Here is a 25988-nt window from a genome sequence, read left to right as displayed (position 1 = left end):
TTTTTTGTTTATGTTTTTTGTTTGTTTGTTTTGAGACAGGGTTTCTCTGTATAGCCCTGGCTGTCGTGGAACTCACTCTGTAGACCAGGCTGGCCTCGAACTCAGAAATCCACCTGCCTCTGCCTCCTAAGTGCTGGGATTAAAGGCGTGCACCACCACAACCTGGCTTTTTTTTTTCTTTTTCTTTTTTCTTTTCTTTTCTTTTTTAACAGATTTAATTCATTCATTTATTTTTCGTGTATAAAAACCCCTATGTGGTAGCCACAGCTGGAGCCTGGGTCCTCTGAACAGAGACTCTGGTGTGGGTTTTCACAACATGATCAGTGAATTCACTTGGTGAACACAGTGTCTTTCCAGAGGTTGGGGGTCAGTTAGCTGTAGGTCTTGGAGATGGCATCAAAGGCTGCCTTGGCAAAGTTGCCCAGGCTGGCAGTGCAGCCCCTGGCTGATGTGTAGCAGTCGTCTATACCGGCCATCAGCAGGAGCTTCTTGGGCATAGGAGCAGAGACAATGCCAGTGCCTCTGGGGGCAGGGATGAGACGCACCAGCACAGAGCCACAGCGGCCTGTCACCTTGCATGGAACCGTGTGGGACTTGCCAATCTATCTTGTTTCCCCAGTAGCTCCCCGCACAGGGATGATGGAGAGCTTGGCCAAGATGATGGCCCCTCGGATGGCAGTGGCGACCTCCTTGGAACACTTAACACCAAGGCCTATGGAACCATCGTAGTCCTCAGTAGTGATGGAAGCCTTGAACCTGGTCCGCTGGCCAGCCGGAGTCTGCTTTCTGCACTGGCATGATTTTCAGAACCTCATCCTTTAGGGATGCACTCAGGAACAGTGATCTCAGACTTCTTAACGGGCAGGGAGAACAGGTGGATCTCCTCCAGGGACTTGATCTTCATGCCCTTAACCAGGCGGCCTAGCTTGGTTTCGGAGATCCACTCCAGCGAGCCCCGAGGCCTTGACCTGGCCCCTAAGACCTCTGCCGAATCCTTTTCCGAATCCTCCATGGAAGCCACAGCGGCCTCCTAATCCTGGGCCCCTGGGTCTTCTGGGCCCTCCCGCTGCACTGGCATTTGGTGTTTTCCAGAAGGAGGAGGAGGGGGAGGGGAAGGGGGGGAGAGGGGGAGGGAAGGAGGAGGAGGGGGAGGAGAAGGAGGAGGGGGAGGGGAAGAGGGGAGAGGGGGGAGGGGAGGAGGAGGAGGAAGCTGACTTTTTCATTTATAGTTACAATTTTTTATGTGTTAAGGCACATAAAAATATTTAGGTAATATTTTATTATTATAAGGCCAATTTAGGTAAAAATATATCCCAGGCCAACCTTGAACTCATATTCCTCCCACATAAGCCTCTCACCTGAGATTGCAGCTATGTAAATTTGTCCTCTGAATTCCTCTGGAAATCAAGAGTTCCTTTTTCTTTATATATATATATATATATATACACAATTTTTTGTGGGTGTTTGTGTGTGAATGTGGCCACGTGGGGGATCGTGGCATGTGTGTAGAGGTCAGAGGACACATCCAGGAGTTGGTTCTTGCTTTTCACCTCGTTGAGACAGGATCTTTCTTGTTCTGATGCTGTGAGCAAAGGTGCTTGCGGCCAGTCATAGTGATCTGAGTTTAATCCTAGAGACATGCCTTGTGGAATTCTACATATATGGCATAGCATGTTGTCATACATGTATGACATAGCATGTTATCTTAGTTAAAGTTTCTATTGCTATGATGCAACACCATAATCAAAAGCAACTTAAGGGAGTAAAGGGTTTACTTTGATTACTCTTTCATATCATGGTTAATCATGGAAGGAAGGCAAGGAAGAAACTCAAACAAGACAGGAACCTGGAGGCAGGAGCTGATGCAGAGGCTATGTAGGGATGCTGCTTACTGGCTTGCTCCTCATGACTTGCTCAGTCTACTTTCTTATAGAGCAGGGTCCCAGTCCAGAGATGATCCCACCACAATGGGCTGGGTCCTCCACCATTAGTTACCAATGTGGAAAGTGCCCTATGGACATTCCTACAGTCTGCTTTTAGGGGGCCATTTTCTCAACTGAAGTTCCCTCTTCTCTGATGACTCTTGCTTGTTTCAAGTTGACATAAAACCCAGCTAGCTCACATATGTAGACACGCGGCTCCCACAATCAATCAGTCAATAAACAAATAAATAAAATGTATTACATTTTTAAAAGGATGAATTAAGCATGGTGGCACATATCTTTGACTTCAGTACTCAGATAGCAGAGACAGGTAGATGTCTGGGAGTTCAAGGCCAGCCTGGTTTTACCTGGTGAGTTCCAAGCCAACTAGGGCTACATAGTGAGACCCTGCCTCAAAAAAAAAAAAAAAAAAAAAAGATTGCAGAGAGATCAAGAAGCAAGACCCAAACATATGTTGTCTACAAGAAACATTGTAAAGACACAAACAGATTAAAAACAAATGAATATAGAGAAGAGTATACCATTCTGACACTACCTGGAAGAAAGCAGTAGTAGCTTCATTAATTTCGAACATAAGACTTCAGACCATTGAGGGTTCTTAGGGAGTCCAACAAAGGAAATTGCAGTTCTGAATAGTTTTTCTTATCCTCACAGGTAACTGTAGCTCTTACCCTTTATCAACGAAGCTTCTTTGAGCAGCATATGGAGAACATAACAGAAGACCACAGCTGATCAAAACACAGAACAACTATGCATGGTGTGCTTGTCCCCGTGAGCACAGTTAGGACCTGACACCTACACTTAAGGTCAGGGAACACTGTGAAACAGGGGGCAGAAAGACAGTAAAAGCCAGAGGACCAGGAAGTCAGCTGGAGTTAGAGGACATGACCGAACTGGGTAGGGAGGACCTGGGAAGAGTTTCAGGGAGGACTAGAGAGTAACTACAATCAGAATACAGGATACGAAATTCTCAAAGAATTAATGGAAATATCATACCTATTTTTTCAAAAGCATTCTTAAAGGATCAAGGTAGTAGTTCTCTAAGAAGACAAAACAATCCTTAATGTGTGTGGCCTATTATAATAACATGAGCAAAACAATGAAGTTTTGCTCATGTTATTATAATAACACCCAATAGAGTTACAAGGAGAAACAGCTACTCCACTAATTAAAACCAGGGATTTTTAATATATTTCTGTCAGTAATTAATAAATACAGCCAGCAGAAGACAAACTAAAAAATGGTGCTCTATAAAACTAGGAGAGACGTTAGACAATTGTTATAGTGTAGTCGGTGGCAGAAGGTTTATTATGCGTGTCCCACTGCATCCCAGAGAGCATTAAAAAGTTATATATTCAAAGATTAAAATTTAATAAAGTAAGTGACTTTTATTGCATCATCAAGAGCGTTGTTAATTGTTACTTCCTCCTATTTCTTTTTCTCCTGGCCAGAGTGTGGTGGAGAAACATGGTAACTACCTGGGTGGTTGGATAGACCTGCCTTGATTTGCATTAAGATGGTTTCTTACCTGTGTCAATGACAAATAGCGTCTCACTGTTAATATGAATAGTCTTACTGCAGGAGCCCTGTACGAGTTTCAGGGGTAGCTCCCTATCCCAACCTCAGGGTTCTACGGTCCATACATAAGAGAGGCAGTGACCTGCATTCCTGGAAGGCTCACTGAGAGAGAGGGGGAGGCTTAGTTGGGGCTTAGTGAACACATGTGGAGGGAGGTCTGGCTGTATAAACCTAGATAAACACCCAAATGTGCAAAGCAGGGTTCCCTTTTCAGTTCTGCTTAAAAGGCGCCATATGTAGGCAGGGGATGGCATTTAGATGGCACGACCTGTAGAGGGCGCTGTATGCATGAAAGGGGCTTGAAATGTTGTTCAAGTTGCTCAAGATGGTGTATAGCATGGACTCCTACAATTATTATTATTGCCTATTAGCTCCAACACTCCAAGAACAATACGCCAAGTGTATTTTGGAGGCGTATGTAGAATAAAGGGCTGCTAATAGACAACCTCACTTGTCAAGGTAAGAGATGATTTAATAGAGTGGATGCTCAACTAATTAAACACCCAGGTCACCATCCATTCAGTCAGTCAGAATGGTCAATCTGGTGCTGTGTTTGCTCAGGGGACACAACTTTATGTCAACTTTAATTATGGATGCAGATGAGGACAAGAAAAAAAAAAAGAAAGAGCTTCAGAATTGTGTTGGTGTGGTCTGTGTTCAAACACAACTCCCCATGCCCTCTGCTGAGTTAACCAGTTCCTAACAGTTAGGGCTGGGAGAACAGAGAACAGGGGCAGACATGGGTTGGAAAGATGTGCTTATATGTATACTAAATGTGTCTGTGTGCATGTGTGTACACACATGTGTACCTATGTAGTCTTGTTTAGTACATGTTAACCCATGTAGACCCTTGGTGCTATTTCCTATTCTAAATCTCCACCAACTGTTGCTTGGATTTGGGCAAAGGCTCTTCAATTTTGCCTCTAGTACATTACATCCTGACCCCAGTCTCCCCTCCCTCCACACCTTCTAGTTCCTCCTCCAACCTCTCCTCTGCCCCAGATCCACTCCTTCTCTGTTTCCAATTAAAAAATAAACAAAATAACACAAACCTACCAAACAAAAAACCAACCAACCAACCAACAACAATAAAACAAAACAAAACAACAGGCTTCCAAGGGATAGCCACCAAATACAACATAACAAGATACAATATGACTAGACACAAACCCTCATATCAACTCAACCCAAGAGGAGGAAAAGGGTTCCAAGCACAGGCAAAAGCTTCAGAGACACTCCCACTCTCACTGTTGGGAGTCTGACAAGAACACTCATCTATACTACCATAAGGTATATGAAGAGATATAACTCAGGCCCATACAGGGTCTGTATTTATTGTTTCATCCTCCGTGAGCCCCTCTGAGCCCTGCTGAGTTGATTCTGTGGGCCACGTTCTCATGGTGTCCTGTATTCTGGCTCCTACAGACCTTCCTCCCTCTCTTCTGTGGGGTTCCCCTAGATCTGCCTAGTGTTCGGCTGTGAGTCTCTGCGTCTATCAGTGGCTGGAGGATTTCCCTAGATGACAATTTGGCTAGGCACCGATCTGTGAGTGTTATAGAATATCATTATATATTCCTATATATAGGAATCATTTAATTGACTCCACCCAATCCTCTGCCCAATTTCTTATCATCTTCAACACATTTTATATCCAGTGGCCACGGTGACTTTTGAAAAGTATAAATCAGGCCTGCTTCCTGCCTTCTATTGACTGAGCATTTGAGATAGAAAAGCCCTCACAAATCTTTACACTGTGCCACAAAGCCCCAGTAGCTGGCTGGACTCTGTCTCTTTGACCTCTGCAAACTCTCCTGGCTTGATAACTGTGGTCAAGTCACTCCGGCCTTGTGTCCCTATCTTGGGGCCTCTGTACTCGCTGTTGTTCCTGGAGGGGATGCTAGCCACTCAACATTCAACATGGTTTTTAGGTTTTAGAAAGTTAGGGGACACTCCTGGGTTAGCCTTTCTATGAGTGGCTGCCATTTTGCTGTTTATTTATTTATTTTTGTCTTTGGCTTTTTTCACCATAGTCTTTAGCTGCAGGGCCACCCATGTGGCCGGACACATAATACAATCCCATCAAGCAGGTGTAGATTAACAAATTGGCAGATGAATATTGGTTACTTCCTTGTCACCATGACAAGTTCAAACAGAGGAAACTTCAGGGAGGAAAGATTTTTTTTCACCTCACAGTTTTAGGGCATCGTGGTAAAGAAAGCAAGGCAGAGTCCATGACAGTGGAGCATGCGGTGAAGGTTCCTTGGTGGTTGGAATGCAGAGAGCTCAGACCAGAGGCATAGCTGACCCATAACCATCTAGGCCTGTCCCTGTATAATGTTCTACCTTTGCCAGCCAGGCTCTATCAAGCCCCCAAACAGTGGCACCAGCTGTGGGCTGTGGGGACAGGCATTAAAACACATGCACCCATGGGATATTTCAGATCCATGTCATAACATCTAGCCCTTAACCCTAATTGGATCTTGGTCATCTCATCATGAAAAAGTGCATCTGGCCTAACTTCAAGAGTCTCTGTAGTCTTAAGAGTGCCAATACTACCCAAGTATCTGAAGTTCAATGTTTTCTCTGAGACTCAAGGCATTGTTTTACTTGTGATCCTTACAAAATGAGAAAGCAAGTTACATACCTCCAATGTGCAATTTCACAGAACAAACATTCCCATGCCAAAGAGCAGATAACAAAAATTACAGCAAACCAAAGCAAGACTGGAACCCATTAGGACAAGTGTTAAATCCTGTAGTTCCATGTCCAGCAGCTGGGCCTTGTGGCCTTGTGTGTGCTCCAATCGACTTGTGTCAGCTCCTAGGTCCCCGCTCCCTCTAATACATGTGGCCTCTCCCTTGGGCCAGTTCCACTTGTGACTCCAGCTTCTGTCAGTGAGAGTCTATGTTCCTGGAATTTCCAATATCTTGGGTTTTCTACTGCAACCTAGGCTACCCTCACAGCTTCATGCACAGACCCACACAGAGAATCTGTTCTTGCATTCCTCTTGGTTCTTGAGGAGGCTCTCGCCAGGCCTCTTTGAATTTTTCCTGGAACCTTAGTGCAAGGCCCGATGACTAGAGGACTCTTGTATTCTGCATGCCGATACAATCAGCACCACACAGACAACACTAAGTGCTGCCAGCATCCTGTGATACGGCCTGGCCCTCTTTCTAATCACAGTGGTCAGCGAGCCCCAGGGCTCTTCCTGTCTCTATCTCCTCAGCTCCTGGATTATATACACAGTCTTCTATATGTGGCTACTTCTTTTTATGTAGATTCTGAGGAAGCTGTACAGCTGCTACTTTATAATAAAGCCACATTCTAATATATTAGGACTTTAATGTATGAGTTTGGGGATCCGGAACACCATTTGACTCTATTAAAAAAAATCCACGTCCTTCATGTAATTTTAAATCTTCAATATACATTTTCAGAAGGAATACAACCCTGGCCAACAGTGAGACAGAAAGACAAAGATGGTGAGAGGAAGAAAGAGGAGAAGGAGGAAGAGGGAGAGGAAGAAGAAGAGAGGGGAGAAGAGGATGAGAAAAGATGGGTGGAGAAAGGGAAGAAGAATTGGCTCCAAAATAATGACTCTAAATCAGGAGTGTCCACATTTTTGCCATTGCAGTGTCACTCATCTACAAACATATCAGATCAAATTTGCAGATATCATTGGATGCATGCAACCCATGAGACATGAGATGGATGTATTTGCACTAATCTAATTCTCAGTGTAACATCATTGCTATTACAAATTTGTGAGTGATGGTGAGATTAAATATAAACTATTATATTTATAATAGTTTTGTTTTGTGCATAGAATCAAGTCATACAAATACAGGTAGCCTCTAAGCCAGTGTGATTGTATCTTTATTACATGTGGGCATTTGGATGCAGGCACACACATTGGGAGGATGCCACATAGAGATGAATAGAGATGGGCTCGTAATCTAGCGTTCTTGAATCAAATGCAGGTGGCTCTGTTTGAGTTCAAGGCCAGCCTGTCTACATAGTGAGTTTCCGGCCAGCCAGGGCTACATTATGAAACCTTGCCAGGAGGAAAAGAAGGAGGAGGAGGAGGAGGATGAGGAGGAGGAGGAGGAGGAAGAAGAGGAGGTAGAGGAGGTGGAGGAAGAGGAAGAGGAAGAGGAAGAGGAAGAGGAAGAGGAAAAGGAAGATTGGGTGATGCATCTTTGCATCTTTAACTTAAGGAATGAGAAAGATTCCGGGAAATTGCCAGAAGCATGATAAAGCCATGAAGTACATTATTTCTCATGATCCTCAGAAGAAATCATTTCTGACATTCTAACTTTGAACTTTTGGTCTTCAGGATGGTAAGGCAATAACTTTCTGTTACACTGTTTAAGCCACCTAGTTTGTGGTGACTCTACCAGATCCTGGTAGAGCATTTACTTAGCATGTGTGAGGCTGTGGGCTTGAATCTCATAGACATAAAGCCAGGCACAGGCCTATGGTCCCGGCAGAATGAGCTGGAGCATCATTCTTGGCTGTAGACCAAGAGCATCTGTGGAGGAATGTCAGCAGTCACCTCTTAAAGAAAGAGGGAAAGAATAAAACAGACATCATATGATCTCCAGGACACAAACAATCTTAAGGATTATCACAAAATGTAACCAAAACTATAGTCAAGATACAATGTGTTTAGGGGACACAGTGGCAAAAGCCATGCCCGTGGAATTCTGGGAAAGTCTCAGTGAAGAGATAACAATTAATATATGACTTGTGAGCAATTTCTAGTTAAGAAAGAAAGAAAAGACATGTTAGGTACATGGAATGGATTTTGAAATTTCATCTCACGTGTAAAGAAAAGTATATTCTGATAGAATAGACATGTAGAAATCACTCTCCCCATTCACCACATGATTAAGGGTTTGAATTCTATGAGCCTCCCAAAATACTTCTTAACCCATTGTGAAACTAGGAAAGTGATGAGATCATTTTCCCTATAAACTAAATCACAGGTAGATATGTGATATTTGATAAAAGTACAAGCCCCTGTGGGTAGTGTGTCACAGTGGTTTTCTGGGAGGGGGGTGGCTCTTGATCTCCTTTTCCCTACCATGTGAGGAAATGGGCCACTTTAGGACCCAGAGCTGTAAAAGAAAACAATATCGGTGTGGGGTAGACCTCGTCTGGGAGAACATTTAGTTAGCATGCATGGAGGTTGTGACTTCCATCTTCAGCATCTCCTGTAACACATGCCTACAATCTCAACCCTTGGGGAGGGGGTAGAAGCAAGAGGTCCAGGTCATCCTTGGCTATGTAGCAAGTTGGAGGCCGGCCTATCTCAAAACAATAGCAGCAACAACCACAGCAACAATAACAGCAGCAACAACAAAAGCAACAACAATAGCAGTAGCAACAACAGCAACAGCAATAACAACAGCAACAGCAACAACAACAAAAACAAGAACAACAGCAGCAACCACAGCAACAACAACAGCAACAACAAGAACAATAAAAACAACAACAACAGCAGCAACCACAGCAACAACAACAGCAACAGCAACAACAACAAAAACAAGAACAACAGCAGCGACCACAGCAACAACAACCAAAACACATTGCAAAAGCCATTGGTGCTTAATCAGGAAGCAGGTGAGATGGGTGCTACTTTCCTTTCCCACAGCAGGGATCAGGTGACAGACTGGAATCCCCACAGTTCCCAGTCCCTGTCCCCCCATTGGCTTCCACGGCCAACCACAGAGTGTCCCAGGGCTGCTCCTGCAGACCTGTTCCCACAAGGTCACAGATTTTCTGGTGAATGCTTGGCTCCACCCTGGCTGAGGTCACCTTGGTACTGTGCTGCTCAGGAGGAATCTGGCTTCTCCGCTGCTTTCCAGTCTCCTTCCAGCTCTATTCACCACCTTGGGCTCCCCCACTCTCCATCCCCTCCCTGGCATCTTCTTCCGAGAATCCTGACTAATCCTGTCTTGGCATCAGGAGAGAATTTGAGCTAATGAGGAGCTCATGGAAGCGAAACAAGACATCTCCATTATTCACATGATTGTTTATTTCCAGATTAACACAAGCCTTCTAAAGTGCACTGATACTGGCTCCATTTCAATAAAACCCATGGGAAGAGGACAGGATTCAGAAAGGGACCCCAGAGGCTCTGTTACATGCTTTTAGTCTGCAAATTGATCAATGGAAAAGTAACAGAAATTGAAGTATGGGCAGACGGAGATACTTGAATAGATTTTACAGCCAAAGAAGAATTGGAGAATAGTCCATGGAGACTGTTTTTACACCCACACAACCTGGCAGATCATTGCTTATACCATCTTGGTTGCAAAAAATACTACAAAAATATGGTTCTTTGAAAACATCTTCTGTCCCTGTATAAATGACATAAGATCCAGAGGCAGTTCTGCAAATAATCTGTTTTCCGATGCCAGTCTATAAATAGCTTGGAGAACTGAGATAATAAGAAAGTTGCCAAGAGTCTTGCTACACTGACAAGAGAAGCAGCCGAGTTGGAACCCGCTCCGGTTTTTGTGGCTAGCCTTGAAATCTAATAGACGGAACACAATGCTGGTTTCACCCCAGCAGACACGAAGGAGGAGGCTGCTATCTTTGACAATCAAGGCAAAGGCCAGCTTGGGGGTTTTCTCAGCTTCCTGGCTCTTTGTCTGAGTTCTCCATAGAAGACATGCACTTCTACTGGAAAAGTAAAGGATTGATTGACTGATTGGTTCATTTATTGATCCCAGGCATTGCACAGGGCAGATAAGCACTCTACACTGGAGATACATCAGCCCACTTTTGAAATGATGAGTAGATCTAATCCTCACCAGCTTTGAGTGACTAACTCATTCATTGCCCAATAGTCTTCTTGATTTGATTGTCCTCTCTTGTTTTGTTTTGTTTGCTTTTGGGTTTTCTGTACTTTCTGCAACAACTTGTGAGAAGACAAATAAAAAATCTTCAGAGATTCTCATCATAAATATCCCAGTCCCTGACTTTTTGATAGGATCCTTCTAGTAAGTTTGAATTTCTCACTTACCATCAGCAGGTGGGGATGACCTGTTAAGTTTATGTGTTGGTGAGAGACTGGCAAGATGACTCAGTGGGTAAAGACACCTACTGTGGAGTCCAAGGAACTGAGTTTGATCCTTAGCGCCCACATGGTGGAAGGAGAGAACCTACTTGTGCAAGCTGCTCTTTGATCTTCACACATGCACATGTGTGTGCACCCCCCTCCCCCAACACACACACACTAACTTGTCTCTGTCTGTGTGGGTTAACTTTCTCCATAATGGCCTTACATACTTCTCAGTAGGATGCTTCTTGGCACCTGATATTTTTGGTGCTATTACCCATGGGAAACTACACAATCATTTTTTATTTTATGTATTTGGATGTATATATTTGTATTACACAAACATGTTAAACACTAGTTCTGACAACTCTCCTATGAGTCCTTATGCTTGCCAGTTAGACGTGTTCTGTGACAGTTTCACATGTGTTTGGTACATCCTACTTACCGTCACTGTGACTCTCTCTTTTGTCCCCGCTGCCTCTGTCATACCCCCTCCTCCCCACCGGTTTTCTTTTCTCATACCTTCTTGTTTTGTTTTGTGACCCGCTGATTTTTAATCAGGATATCTGTGGCTACAGGCTTGGGACTACTTGTTAGGACTCTGTCTAAGCTCCTCCCCACAATTACCTGGCAACAGCCAAGTATGCCCCTCCCCACCATTACCTGGCAACAGCCTGGAAGGCCTGGCCCACTGTAAAAAGCACTGCTCAGCCCCTCCTCTCTCTCTTGCCCTTAGCTCTTAATCTCTCTGTGTCCTCTCTGCCCATCTTGGGCTCTCCTCCCCTCCCCCCTCTCTCCATGTGGTCATGGCCTCTACTTCTCTACTCTCTACTCTCTCTGTCTTTCTCTGCCTCAACTACCCCCCTAACTCCCATCCTCTGCCCTGAATAAACTCTACTCTATATCATGTCGGTGTGTGTCCCCACACTGCTGTATACCACGTTCTCTAAACCTCTTTCTTTTTTTATGATCACAACACTACTCACTGAAGCCTTGAGGTCACACCGTCTCTGATGGCACTCACTGTCCCTCCCCTAGAAACCACCAGTTTCCAACAGTTCAGTGGGGGAGCATTAGGGCCGGGTGAGCCCCTTGCTGACCCATGGCTGCCTACTGAGACTTTGTCTGGCTCCGGCCTAGTCCAGGCAACAGCAACTGCGTTGAGATCATGTTTGCAATGGCTGCGTGGTTCTCTGAAGGCAGTATTTTGCAACCCTTCTGGGTGCCTCTTACAACTTTGCTGCCACCTCTTCCACAATGTCCCCTGAGCTTTAGAAGAGTTTATAGAAGTGTCCTGTTCAGGGCTAGCACTCAACTGCTACTTATTCTAAGTCTCTTGAACAGTCTTGAGTCTCTGCATTCACTGCTGTTGCTGGCAAAGGGACGCTTCTCTGATTAACCTGAGAGTGTCATTTGTCTACGGTTACAAACACAAGTGTTTAGACTGTAGCTCAGTGGCATGTTAATTTGGCTAAACAACTTCCAGAATAAACATAATTCTATTATCTGAAAACAATGGCAATCTGCTTCTTTGACGCCTCTTTAAACTTAAAAAAAAATTACTGTTCTGGTTAGGACCTGGTTTAATGTTAATATTTAGTAATGCCACCAAAACTGCCTACCTTGGTTTTTTTTTCCTCTTAAAGGAAATACTTTCGCTCATGTGAATTTCCCCCTGAAAATACTTAAAATAGGTAAGGTTGTGCGTGTGTGTGTGTGTGTGTGTGTGTGTGTATGTGTACGTATGTGCACACGTGTGAGAGAGTGTCTGTCTGTCTGTCTGTCTCTCTCTGTATGTGTATGTGTGTGGTATTTAAATAAAATGGATGTGGCCAGATTGCTTTCCCTAAAGATGAAATAATTTTCCTTCCTGTCAGTGTTTTTGCCAGTAATAAGCTTTATACACATTTAAAAACCCTCTATTTGCTATATAGTAGGGCATAAGATGAAATCTAATTATTATTTTAATTTGCATTTCCTCTACTGCTCATAAGTTTCATTATCCTATTGGCGATTTGAATTTGCCTTTTCCCCCCCTCATTCTTCTTTTCCAACTTGGAAGAGACTGTTGTTTTGAACAAACCCCATATGTTTATATTTCTATATTCCTCATTCCTCTATATAATTCCTCATTGGGAAACATTTTTCCCAAGCCTGCATAGTTCCTATCTACATTGTGAAATTATTACCCTTCCTAAATCCTTCCTTAATCTGGCAATCTGACCTTATTTCCTTACTGATTCCAACACTTCCTTTGCTAACCTGGCGGTTTAGATTCTTTAACTCAGTGTTTATGTAGGCTGCTTTATTTCCTACTGGTATTTTAATTGTTCAGATTTGCAACATTAAATAATAAGGTCAACGTACATGTCTGGTTCTTAATTTCAATAAAAATGGTTTTAGAGCATGTTATCATGTAGGATGGCATCTAGATTTTTGGGATGAGTCCTCATTATCCACGTCTCCTTTGTGATTGCTTGCAGAGGTTAACTGGTAGGTTTTACCGATTAAGCTTCTTCACGAATTGGCCTAGGCTCTGGCTTTTCCTTTGAATTTACTCATACAATAGATGGTGTCAGTGGACTGTGAGTAAACTGGCAGAGCCAAACTTAAAGCCATGGACAAAAGGAAATCAGCTAATGACCCAGAACGCTAAGCGATGAATCACAGACCTCACGCTCTGGCAGGAGGAGGAGGAGGTGAGTTTTAGCATAATCTTGTCCTGTCAAAAAGAATTCCCACCTTTTCCAAAGGCGGGGAGAGAGGGGCTTTGGAGGTATGAAAAAGGCAGGAGAGCCATAGCTGTCTCACACTGCTTCTCTGACAGCATGCTTTTACCTTATCAACTCCTTCGCAGTGGCTCTACAACACAGCCTGTCCTCCAATCGTTATAATCTTGGTCACAGCTTTCTGTGCATGCTTATATGCCGGACGCTCTATTCTTCACAGCACCCACGAGGCTGCTATTCCTACCTCACTGTTGTCTGACAATGAGAAAAGCCAAGGTTAGAGGAGGCGAGTCAGCTAACTGCAGCCATATAGCATGCAAGTGATGCAGCCAGAATTAAAAAATTCCTGTACTGGTGAATGTGTGTGGGTGGTGTGAATGTGAGTGTATGTGTGTATGTGTGAGTTTGTGTGTATGTGTGTGCGAGTGTCTGTGTGTGTACGTGGTGTAAATGTATGTGTATATGTGTGAGTCTGTGTGTGAGTATGTGTGTGTGTGTTTGTGTATGTGTGAGTTTGTGAGTGTGCATGTGTGGTGTAAATGTGAGTGTGTGTGTGTGTGTGTGATGTGACTGAAGCAATCTTTGGAGTCAATCCGCCATTTTTGAGACAGGGCTTCTCTTGCTATTTGCAGCTGCTTATGCCAGTTGGCCAAAAAGCTTCTGGGACTTCCCCCATCTCTGCCTCCCAGCCTGCCATAGGAGGTTACAGATGGATACTACAGCAGCGTACACACTCAGCCTTTTGCACGGGCACTGCGAGGTTTGCATGCACTCTGGAGAACTGAATTCTGTGAATTCTGGTGTTCATGCTTGCATGGCAAGTACTTTATCCACTCGCCTTAAGGGGGATGTCTTTTACATCTACGTCACCCAATCAGAAGCTACCAGACTTCTTGGACTGGCTCTTAGCCAAGACAAGACAGATGTCTGATAATATTTGTGGTTCTAGCTGATGGACACATTTTATTTTATTTTTTGGTTTTTTTGGATTTGGTTTCTTCAAGACAGGGTTTCTCTGTGTAGCCCTGGCTGCCCTGGAACTCACTCTGTAGACCAGGCTGGCCTCAAACTCAGAAATCCACCTGCCTCTGCCTCCCAGAGTGCTGGGATTACAGGCGTGCACCACCGCCACTGGGCTAGGAGCTTATGAACTCGTCTGTATTTTACAGACTTTCTCTGAGCAAGCAAATTTCTTCAGAATAAATTAAGTCCCATTTAGCATAAAAACTTCTGTCCCCTGTGCTCAGGAAATAAGTGGTCCTACGGAACCAGATGGTCTGGCTGAAAGATGCTGAGCTCTCAGCTATGCTCCAGTGTTGGCCTGCCTGCCTGCTGCCACGCTCCCTGCCATGACCGTGGACCAACCCTTTGAAACTAAGCAAGTCCCCAGTTAAATACTTTCTTTTCAAAGTTGTCTTGGGCATGTTGTGTCTTCTCCCAGCAATAAAACAGAAAGCAAGCCACGGCCCATACAGCCTTCTATTCCCTTCCGACTCTATGCCGAGGCGGGTGCAGCTCTCAGGTTGCTGCCAGTGGTGAGTCCTGAGCCGAGGGAGCAATGAACACTGGAGAAAGTGCCCCATGAAGGTGTGTGAGAGAAGCCAGGAAGGAGGAGAAAGGGGAGAGAGCACACTCTGATCTATCTTGTCCATCTCTGAGACTAAGCAGTTATTGTATAGCTAACACTCATTGAATGAAAAGGTGAAGGGGTCCTAGAAGTGATCCAGTCACACCTTCTCATTTTAGCTCGGAGGAAACATACTCGGCAAGACTTCTAGCAGTCATAAACTGGCTAATGGTTAATGGGTAGCAACTCAGTTCAATCCTAACTCACAAAATGAGGATAGTATTTAATGAATAATCCCAGACTACTGGAGATGATACAGGTGAGAGGATCATTCTTGGCATACAGTAAGTTCAAGGACACCCTAGGAAAAATATATATCTACATACATAAATACGTGAACCTATCTATCTATCTATCTATCTATCTATCTATCTATCTATCTATAAAGGTTTTGGATGTGGCTGGCTTAGTAGTAGAACGCTGCATAAGTTTCTGAGTTTAATCCTCAGCACACACAAAAAAACTCTACATACACACACACACACACACACACACACACACACATACACACACACACACACACACACCTGAGCTCAATCCAGCATTACCGTCTCTCCTCCGTGATTCCATTTCCATTTGATACAGCATACTTCACGGTTTCAAGTACATTCCTCCATCCCTGGCCATGAAGAACTTACAATCCAATGAAAATAATAATAGACTTACTTGTTGTATAACTTCTGGTTGCTAAAACACATGATTTACAGCCCACACAACTTTCCACACCCTTCAAGCAATAATATGTTTAATGGGTTTAGTGTACAAAAGGGTGAATGTGCTCAGAGTTATACAGTAGACTTGAATTCATGGGCATTTGACTATAATTTTGTGCTTGTTCCACTGTGTAATACTAGTCTGCTATTGGCTGATGGGCAGAAGGAGTTTCTAGAAGACTGAGAAATTATTATTCCAATGTAGGTTTTTTTGAGGAGGAGACAAGGGAAGAGATGGAATTAAGTAATTAGGATCTGGAAATGACTTTCTGAAAGGGATTTAGAACATGGAGAGTACATAGCAGGTTACAAGAAGAAACCAGTATGTAATGAAGGAACTGAGCAACAATAAGAGCTTGTCCAGAATGCCAGATATAAGGGGGGAACATAGAGAGCCCGCCACAGGGTTACAGACACTGGTTTGCAAGAGTTAAAGCTGTAGTTCAACAGAATAGTTCTGAGTACAAGAATGCAGACATATTCTAATTCAGTTTGTCCATGAGTGCTCACAAACTGAAGTAGCAGAGAATAAAAACAGAGTTTTATTTTCTCCGTAGGGTGGGTTTTAAAGAGTTCAACCTGAGTTTTACCTGTGTTACATAAACTTTATTAAAGTACTGCCACAGACCACAAAATGAACTTTACACTAGCACAGTAAACTATAACTCTATTTGGGAGGAATCTTTCTCAGACACCCCAGTTTTCAAAAATGTGTGTGTGAGAGACATTATTGAGTTGCATGTTAAATGGCACTGTTTAGCTGAGCAGGGGCATCGAGGCGACAGTGAGCAAAGGGAGGCTGTCATGCTTCAGTTCCGTTTCTGCTGTGGTAAGATTCTCTGACAAAGACAACTTAGGCAGAGAAAAGGGGATATTTCAGCTTACAGTGCCAGGCTATGGAATCTATCATTGTAGAGAAGTCAGAGCAGGAACTTGCACGTACACAGCCAAGAGAAAAGAGGGATGAAAATGTCTGCTGCTTGTCTGTGCTCAGTTTGATTTCTCCACTTAAACACAGAGCAGGATCCATTCAGAGCACACCTAGGGAATGGTGCCACCCACAGTGGACTGAGTCTTTCCATATCAATTAATTTAATTAGGCCAATTCGCCCAGACATTTCTGTGGACCAACACAATGTAGACAATCTCTTATTGAGAATCTCTTTCCAAGTGACCCTATATCATTTTGACAATAAGAGCTCATGATCTCAGGGATGGGGGGATGGTTGGAGGTTGATACAGTGCAGGCATGCATCCATTTCACCTTTGTGGCCTAATCAAGATGCTTCGGACCCTAAATCTATTTCCCAACTCATAAAATGAGGATAGTATTTACTTTATAATCCCAGTCTATTGGAGATGATACAGGAGAGAGGATCAGGAGCTCAAAGTCATCCTTGGCCACATAGTCAGTTCAAGGACTCTTTAGAAAAATTACACACACACACACACACACATACACACACACACACACTCACACACACACACACACACACATCCAATAAATATAAAAGCTATGATGTAGCTCAGTGAAAGACTACAACATGAGTTCCCAAGTTCAATCCTCAGGACCAAAAAAGGACTACATTCTCTCTCTCTCTCTCTCTCTCTCTCTCTCTCTCTCTCTCTCTCTCTTACACACACACACACACACACACACACACACACACACACACACACATGAATGATGCCTGATTACTGATGTTGCTGTTAAGGGAACACTGTAAATTTTGTCTATATTACTAGCTTATTCTAAGATCAGTTTCTCATTGGCATTGTCTTATTAACAGTAAGGTTGGCTCTAAGTGTTAGCTGTAACAGCATCAGATGAGGACAAGGAAGACATCATTCCAAGATGATGCCTTTTCCACAAAGAGCCATTACTCTACATCACATATTGGGTCTCCAGAGTTTTGTGAGTAAAAAAAAAAAAAAAAAAAAAAAAAAAAAAAAAAACCTGTGTGACATTTCCTGGGGATTCTATTTCTGTTCACCTGGAGGCACAGCAATGGCAGATCAAAAATTAATTTTGTTCATATCCAAGTCAACAGAATAACGTGTTTATTGGGGTTACGTACAGGAGCATGGGTGAGTGACACTACATGATCAGCAGTGTTGCCCAGGAAGCTGCCCCATCCTAGCACCCTGATAAGTCCTGGAAGTTAAGTCGGCAGAGTTACAGCCCCATCACCCTTTTGCCACCTGTATAGCAGGGCAGGATTACGAGTAGCTAGAGTGAGCAGCTGGTCGAGAGGGTCTGGAATCTCTGGTGACAGTCTGATGACCTTCTCCCTCTGTGTGTGCCGTGTCACCCCTGGAAGTCAGAGTTCCAGTGTTGTTGGCCACTGTCCTTGGGATCAGCATCTGTGAGAGGTGTGTCCAGAGGGAAGTGCCAGACTCTTAACAGCTTCACACCAGCTGGGCCTCCTGGGAGTTCAGGGGATTGGGGTGGCTCTTTAGAACTGTTCTAGACTGGGCTGAGGTGGCTCTGCTTGTATCCCACATCACAGTCCTGGCATGTGGATTACTCTAGGAAGGGGAGTGACTGTGGCTAGTACATCCCACCAAACCACATCTTCTATAGTGTGGGGGCTGGGCAGCATGCAGGGTATAGCTTGTATACCCTGTGAGAGACGGGCTCTTTTTCTTGTGGTCTCCTGGCTTCTAGACACAAAATGTCAGTATCATTCGTTTCCTTTTAATTTTATCTTCTTATTTTTTTATTTTTTGGTTTTTTCGAGACAGGGTTTCTCTATATAGACATAACCCTGGCTGTCCTGGAACTCACTCTGTAGACCAGGCTGGTCTCGAACTCAGAAATCCTCCTGCCTCTTCCTCCCAGAGTGCAGGGATTACAGGCATGCACCACCACCACTTGGCTTTAATTTTATCTTTTTTATTATTATACGTAAGTACACTGTAGCTGTTTTCAGACACACCAGAAGAGGGCATCAGATCTCACTATGGATGGTTGTGAGTCACCATGTGGTTGCTGGGATTTGAACTCAGGACCTTCGGAAGAGCAGTCAGTGCTCTTAACCACTGAGCCATCTTACCAGCCCTCCTTCTAATTCTTTTGACAGTAGTTCCCATGGTAGGTTAAAAGAGACCAGGAACAAAGGTCTATAACCGTTTCCAAGGGGTCTGAAGCTTTCCTTCTGTGGTCTCTGTGGAATGAGCTATTCCTGGTTTTGTCGAGAGCATTCCTTTGTCAAAGGCAAAGCACAGAAAACAGAGAAGGGTCACACGGTCCTGACCGACACAACACAACACAAAACAAAACACCCCTATACAAACAAACAAATGAAACTGAACAGGGGCGTGGGTAGGCTGGTGGGAAAATGCATACAGTGCACAGACTGTGAGAGAGTGGGTGTCTATCAGTGTCCACAGGCATGGCCACATCCCAGCAGCCTTAGGCTAACATGACCAAATGTTAGCAGAGACATGGAGAGGACCTTGAGCTTAAGAATTCAAATATAGATGGTACCCAAGTGGCAGAATAGTAATAGAAAGACCTTTTCCATAAAGTAAAAAATGGCACAGGGGTTGGAAGGGGGGAAGGGAAGATGCAGTCTTCTCTAAATTCTCCCTTCTAAAAGAAGCATAGGCCCTGGAGACATTACTCATAAAACATAGCTACTGTGTTCATCTTAAATCAGGTGAGTCCAAGGATGCCTCACACAGCTATGGTCTTCTGCTAAACTCATATCAACAAAAAGCAAGGAACATAATTCTCCTCGGGGTGTCACAGCGGAGAACAAGCATACAGTGATTCCCCAGAGGCTACTAAATAACACTCCAGGGATGCCCACAGAACCGCTCGGGGAGATAGATGTCTCCGAAGAGCCAATCTCACAGGGTCATCAAATTCCTCAGCCAAGGATTTATTTGAATGTCCATTTCAAGGCTGAGAAATCAATAATTCACCGGAGGGAGGAAAAGGGATCATAAACCATGTAAATCACCCTACGAGAGGAAACGCCACAGAGAGCTCTGGGCTTCTAGAACACAGATAAGAGTCTTTGCTAGAATTTGACAGTTTGAGCTTTTGACTACCACCACTGGTCAGCCAGTCCATGCTCTGTGTTGGGTTGGTAATTATGCCGAGCCGTGCCGGAGACATTCGGAGAGATCTGACACAGACGACAGTACACTAGGTTCTGCCAACCAAATTAAGTGGCACCTGTCACAACAACAATTTGTGTGAGACAGCAAAAGAAAATCTAATATAGGGCCGTCAGCACACATCCAGATCATGGCGAGCTCACCGGCAACCCCTGTGCTTCGGTTCATGCTTAAAATACACATGTCTGGGAACTCAAGAGAGATGTGGGTTGAACCAGACCTGCCATGCATGTCACGCATCTGAGTTCCTGTTCATGACAGACTAAACATGCACTTAGCATGCTGCTTATTCTGAACAGAGTCAGTTCCTACTGTGCCCCGCCATGGGCATGCATCCAAAGCAAAGAGGTTGGTTTACTTCATCCTGTTTGGCAGCACAGAAAAGCTCCCCAGCCACCAGGAGCATCTCCGCCCTACTCGGCAAAGTCGGTCCCACCAAAGGCCAAGAGCCGTGAGGTCGTGTGACCCTGCACGCTTGCGATACAAGCAAAGTAGGTGAAGAGGGTTTGGGGTTGTACCTGGAATGAGGAGACAAAGATCCTGCTGATCCTGTTTTCATCCCAGAGGGTGGAGGAACCAAGCAGCTGTTGAAGCTACCGAACAGGCAAGCTTGGGCCATCGGAAGTTTGTGCATTTTGTTTCTGGAACTATCACATGTTCTCCAAAGGCCAGGTTAACCGAGAAACAGACACCTTGAGGCATGGAGACCTTCAACATCATTCGTCAACAGGGAAACACAAACTAGATCTTAGATATGACATCATAACAAACATGAGAGTAAAATTTAAAATGTCATAGAGGGCAACTTTGATGACAAGGGTCACGTGAGCTCTTGGATGTGATGACCAATGTGAAGACCATCTTATTATAAATAACTAAAAGGTCATCCAGCAGAAGCTCTAGAGGACTCTGGGCATAGTTATAAGTTTTGAGATATGGTACCCAATGAACAATCCCTGAAGTACTGAATTATAAGTCAGACTTTAACAAAATGTCAGTCTTCTAGTGCATGGACTGGGGGAAAATGTGGGATAAGGAGAAGTCCCCATCCCTTGCCCTAAATATTGTTATCCAAAATATACCAGTAACTCTTAGGACTTGCATATGAAAATATGAGCAATCTGACTGATAACTACACCAAAGACTTGAATAGTACGTCACCCACGAAGATCCACAGATAGAAAGCAAGCATATGAAAGAAGCCAGACGCCGCATCAGGATAAAATCACAAGTAAAGGCTGCTAGATACTTCTTGTTGGCTTTAAAATAAAATTTTATTTATTTATTTTATGTACACTATATTTTATTTATTTATGAGCACACAATAGCTGTTTTCAGACACACCAGAAGAGGGCATCAGATCCCATTACAGATGGTTATGAGCCACCATGTGGTTGCTGGCAATTGAACTCCGAACTTCTGGAAGAGCAGTCAGTGCTCTTAACCACTGAGCCATCTCTCCAGCCCTGGCTTTTTTTAAATATCAAAATTATTTTTACTTGTGTGTGTGTGTGTGTGTGTGTGTGCGTGCATGCATGAGAGTATGCCACATGTATGCAGGTCCCCATGGAAGCCATAAAGGGGTGCTGGAACCTTTGGAACTAGAATCACAGGCTGTGAGCTGCCCGACCTGACTGCTGGGAACTGAACTGGGGTCCTCTAGAAGAGCAGCCAGGGTTCTTAATGGCTGAGTCATCATTCCAGCCTTACAAGATGCTACTTATATATCTATTAGCAAGGTGGAACACGGGTCATAATGTGGAAAAACACACACAGTCTTAGTTACTGCCAACAAGGACACAAATGGCTTCTTAGTCTGCTACAAAAACAACTACACCCTTACCTGACTGTCCAGTGGTCTCACTCCTTGGTAGTTACTTAAGTTGAAAGCCTCTACCAGGACCAGCATGTCTGTAGAAGCTGTATTTACACTTGTCTAACATTAGAAGTGACCTGATGCTGCAGGCAGGTAAATGGACCAATAAATGAAGGCACAGCCTTAGGCTGGCACGTGATCCTGCACCGAGCAGTGAGCTGTCACACCATGAAGTGGCATGGAGACCTTAAGTGACTATTACTTTATGAATGACATAAAGCAGAAAGGCTATGTTCTGGGAAATTCTACAGTGTGGTATTCTGGGAAAGTCAAACAAACAATACAAAAAGTCTGTGGAGACATGGCTCCCAGGAGCTGAGAGGCAGGGAGGGGTGAACAGCTGGGGCAAAGAGGACTTTTAACGTAGCTCAACTGTTCTGTTTGATCACAAGGAGTTTCATGTCATTTACATGAAGCTGTTTAAATTTGTGTGGTCACCCCCAGAACATAGAATATGTAACATTTACTTACATGAACAGTAATGCAGCTACTTGGGTAATCATGTGTGATGTTAGTTCACACTGATTGCGATGCTGATATTAGGGAAGGTTGTGTTGAGGGAAGGGAGAACATCAGAGTCCCTTCCCTTTCCTTCCCTCCATCCATCGCCCCCTCCCTCCCACCTCTCTCCTTCCCTCTCTTCCTCCACATGCTCTCCTCTCCCTTCCACTCTCTTCTCCTGCCCTCTCCTTTTTATTTTCCCCTTCCCTCCATCCTCTTGGTTACTTTGGACCTAAAGAATTCCCCCATTCTAAGGTTAAGGATTTTATAATGTACTAAAATGACTTAAGGTCATTTATTCTCTCTCTCTCTCTCTCTCTCTCTCTCTCTCTCTCTGCTTCTCTGTTCTCTCTCTTAAACAGGCACACACAGACACACAGACACACACAGGCCCACACAGACATGTACAATTACAGATACACACATGGACACATACACAGACACACACATACAATTACAGACACAGACACACACACAGATACACACAGTCACACATAGACACAGACATGGACATACAATTACAGACACACACAGATACACATAGATACACACACATAGGCAAACACAGACACTCACACAGATACAGATATTCACACAGACACAGACACACATAGACACAGGCACACACACACAGACACACACAGGCACACACAGGCATACACATACAGTTATAGACACAGACACACAGGTGCAGACAGACACACACAGATACACAAAGGCACACAAAGACACAGACACGCATATAATTACAGACACACACAGATACACATAGACACACACACAGACACATGCACAGACACAGATACACAGACACACACAGACTCAGGCACAGACAGATACACGCACAGACACAGATACACGCACAGACACAGACACAGACACAGGCACACAAAGAAACACACAGGCACACACAGACATACATATACAGTTACAGACACACAGGTGCACACTGATACACACAGGCACACACAGAAATGCACATATAGTTATAGACACACACATACAGTTACAGACATACACACAAACATACATAAACACACACACAGGCACACACAGACACATGCACAGACACAGATACACACACACAGACAGAGGCACATACAGACACAGGCACACACAAACACACACACACACACACACACACACACACACACACACACACACATTGGTTCCTTGCCATGTTCAAGCGGCAGTTTTTATCTGTTGGGCCTGCCAGGATTGTCAACACCCCACATCCCTTCAACTGTGTAGATGCAGCAAAAACGCCTCCACACGTTTCCAGGGAGGCTCCAAAACTCTTCTATTATTAGTCCCTTCCAGCTTCCCTGTCACATGTGTTCCTAAACACGATAGCCTCTTTCTCTACAGAACAAACACTCGGCATTCAGTGGTCCAAGATGAACCTGTGAGCAGTGGTAGGTGGAACTGCATTCAGAAAGGAATTGCTTTTCAGGGAACCATTTTTGAGAGGCACCACCAGCAGTGGCTAATAAAGAAGTCCAAAGAATGGGAAAGGGGCTGAGAGAGGGCTGGGTGTTTGGATTGGACAATTCTTTAGAGCAGAGCATTTCATATAAGGAGCATGATATGTTTTAGTTTTGGTGAAATGCCAAGGGCGGAGAGGTGCCTAGAAAAAAAGGAACCTTCCAGAACTGCAAGCCTGGGGTGCCACAGTTATTTCCTGCTTCCTAGAGGCAGGCCATCTCCCTGTCTCAGATCTCTCTGGACCCACTGAGCTGTTTTTCTTAAAAACAGATATACCACAAAGACTTAAGTCCATACCTAGGGAGTTGCAGACAGATACATGGATCTTCCAGTAGGTAGCAACTCTTAAATATCAGCTATTCCAGTGGTTAGCCATGGACACATGTGTGTGCCTGTGTGCATGTATGGGGGGATCCCCCTGCCTCTGCCTCTCTCCCTGGGATTGCAAATCTGTGCCACAGCAGCTGGCCTTTTACATAGGTGCTGTGGATTGAACCCAGGCCTTCAAGCTCCTGCTGTAACAGTGCACCACTGAGCTCTTCGCCAGTCCTTCAGATGTGTTTTTAAGGAAAAAAAAATCATTCTCATGGGCCATGAAGGTCACATTTAGGGGCCCCAGTGGAACCTGGGGACTGCTAATGAGTAGTAGGAAAGATTGGTGTGGAGGTTTGAATAGTGGATGGCCTCAGTAGACTCATACATTTTAATGCTTCATCCAAAGAGAGTGGCAGTATTAGGAGGTGTGGCCATGTTGGAGTGGGTGTGACCTTGTCAGAGTGGGTGTGGCCTTGCTGGAGGAAGTGTGTCACAATGGGGACGGGTTTTGAGGTCTCAGATGCTCATTTACTTCTGTTCCCTGCTTATCAAGATGAACTCTCAGCTCCTTCTCTGTCCCCATTTCTGCCTGCACTCCACCATTCTTCCTGCCAAGATGATAACAGACTCTAAACTGTTACGTCAGCCCCAATGAAACGTTTCCTTTATAAGAGTCGCCTGGGTCATGGTGTCTCTGTCTCTTCACAGCAATAGAAACTCTAAGATGACAGGTCACCTGATCCTGAGAGATTCTGTCATTTGTACTGTCATCAGTACTTCTTTCTCAGGCCATTACTGTTATCTGTAAATGAACGTGGCCACAGCAGAGGTCACACGAACCACAGATGGCTTAACTTGTGAGACTTGGGGGAAGGTGGTAATGAACAGTAAGTTAGGCCTTCCTGGGCTGGGGATGGGGTACCGGTGTATTCAGTCTTCATGAGAGATTCTAATAGAAGCCTGGTTCATCTCTCTAATGTTCAACACTCATGGATTAAAGTGCTTGTGCCACAAGCATTAGGACTTGACTTTGGATCCCTGGCACCCCTGTAAAAGCCAGGCAGCATGGCATGTGCCTATAAGCACTGACTGGAGTGGGCAGAAATGGGTGGATCCTGGGGCCTTGCTGGCCAGCCAGGTGAGTGGAAAGGCGCCAGCTTCCATGAGAGCCCCCTGTCTATCCCCAAATAATGTGGAAAGCAATAGAGGAAGACACCAGATGCTGATTTCTAGTTTCACATGCAAGCCCTCTCTCAACCTGCGTACACACAAACATCCGTCTCCCTCTCCCCTCCCTCCCCCCTCCCAAATGCACACACTCACAACAGTCTGTCTGGGTAATTTCTCACCACACTCAATTACCAACGGAAAGGCTAATCGCAAGACCATAAACGTATTCAGTTGTTCCTGATTTATCTTAGAACTGCATCTGTGGTGCATCACACTATTATGCAAATTTGACCATGCTATGGGACAGATAGGTCCCTTGAAACATTGGTTAGGCATAGACAAAGCCTTTTCAAAGCCGTGAGGCTGATTCCTCCAAACCAGACTCACAAAGAGATCCACAGTTAACTGTGCACAAGGAAGGGCCCACTCCCAGTACTACCTTTTTGCCTCAGGGACATAGCTCCACCTTTGGCCAGTAGATTTTGAGGGTAGCACAGGAGAGCTGCGAAGTGGTTTGGTTGCTAGATGTCTTTGGTCTAAATCCCGAGTCCTCGGTTTACTATAAGGACAGTGGTTTAACTAGATCTTTAAGCTCTCCTGGTCTCAGCAGAGTAACTTGTTAAATGGGAACGATATTCACTGAGTTCCATCACTGTGCACTTTTGAACAGAGAAGCTGGGGTCCAGCACAGGATGAAGACTGGCAGATGTGCATCATTCCTCACGCAGGTTAGAGTTCTCGCCCTTCTGACCTATTCTCCCGCATCCTTATGTGTAAAGTCTATGGCATAGACAGGATATGTCATCATTCATAGAAAGGGAGTCTGAGGAGGCTAAAGAAGTCATCCAAGGACA

General features: G+C 44.4%; 1 pseudogene; it reads right to left on the bottom strand.

Annotated features, from left to right (window-relative positions):
• Positions 1-243: 243 nt before the first annotated feature.
• Positions 244-21696, bottom strand: LOC127665222 (40S ribosomal protein S2-like; annotated as a pseudogene).
• Positions 21697-25988: the final 4292 nt, after the last annotated feature.

Source organism: Apodemus sylvaticus, chromosome 14 (assembly GCF_947179515.1).
Source record: "Apodemus sylvaticus chromosome 14, mApoSyl1.1, whole genome shotgun sequence".
Taxonomy (NCBI): domain Eukaryota; kingdom Metazoa; phylum Chordata; class Mammalia; order Rodentia; family Muridae; genus Apodemus; species Apodemus sylvaticus.
Note: the sequence above shows the minus strand (reverse complement) of the source record. Positions and strands in the feature narration are given on the sequence as shown.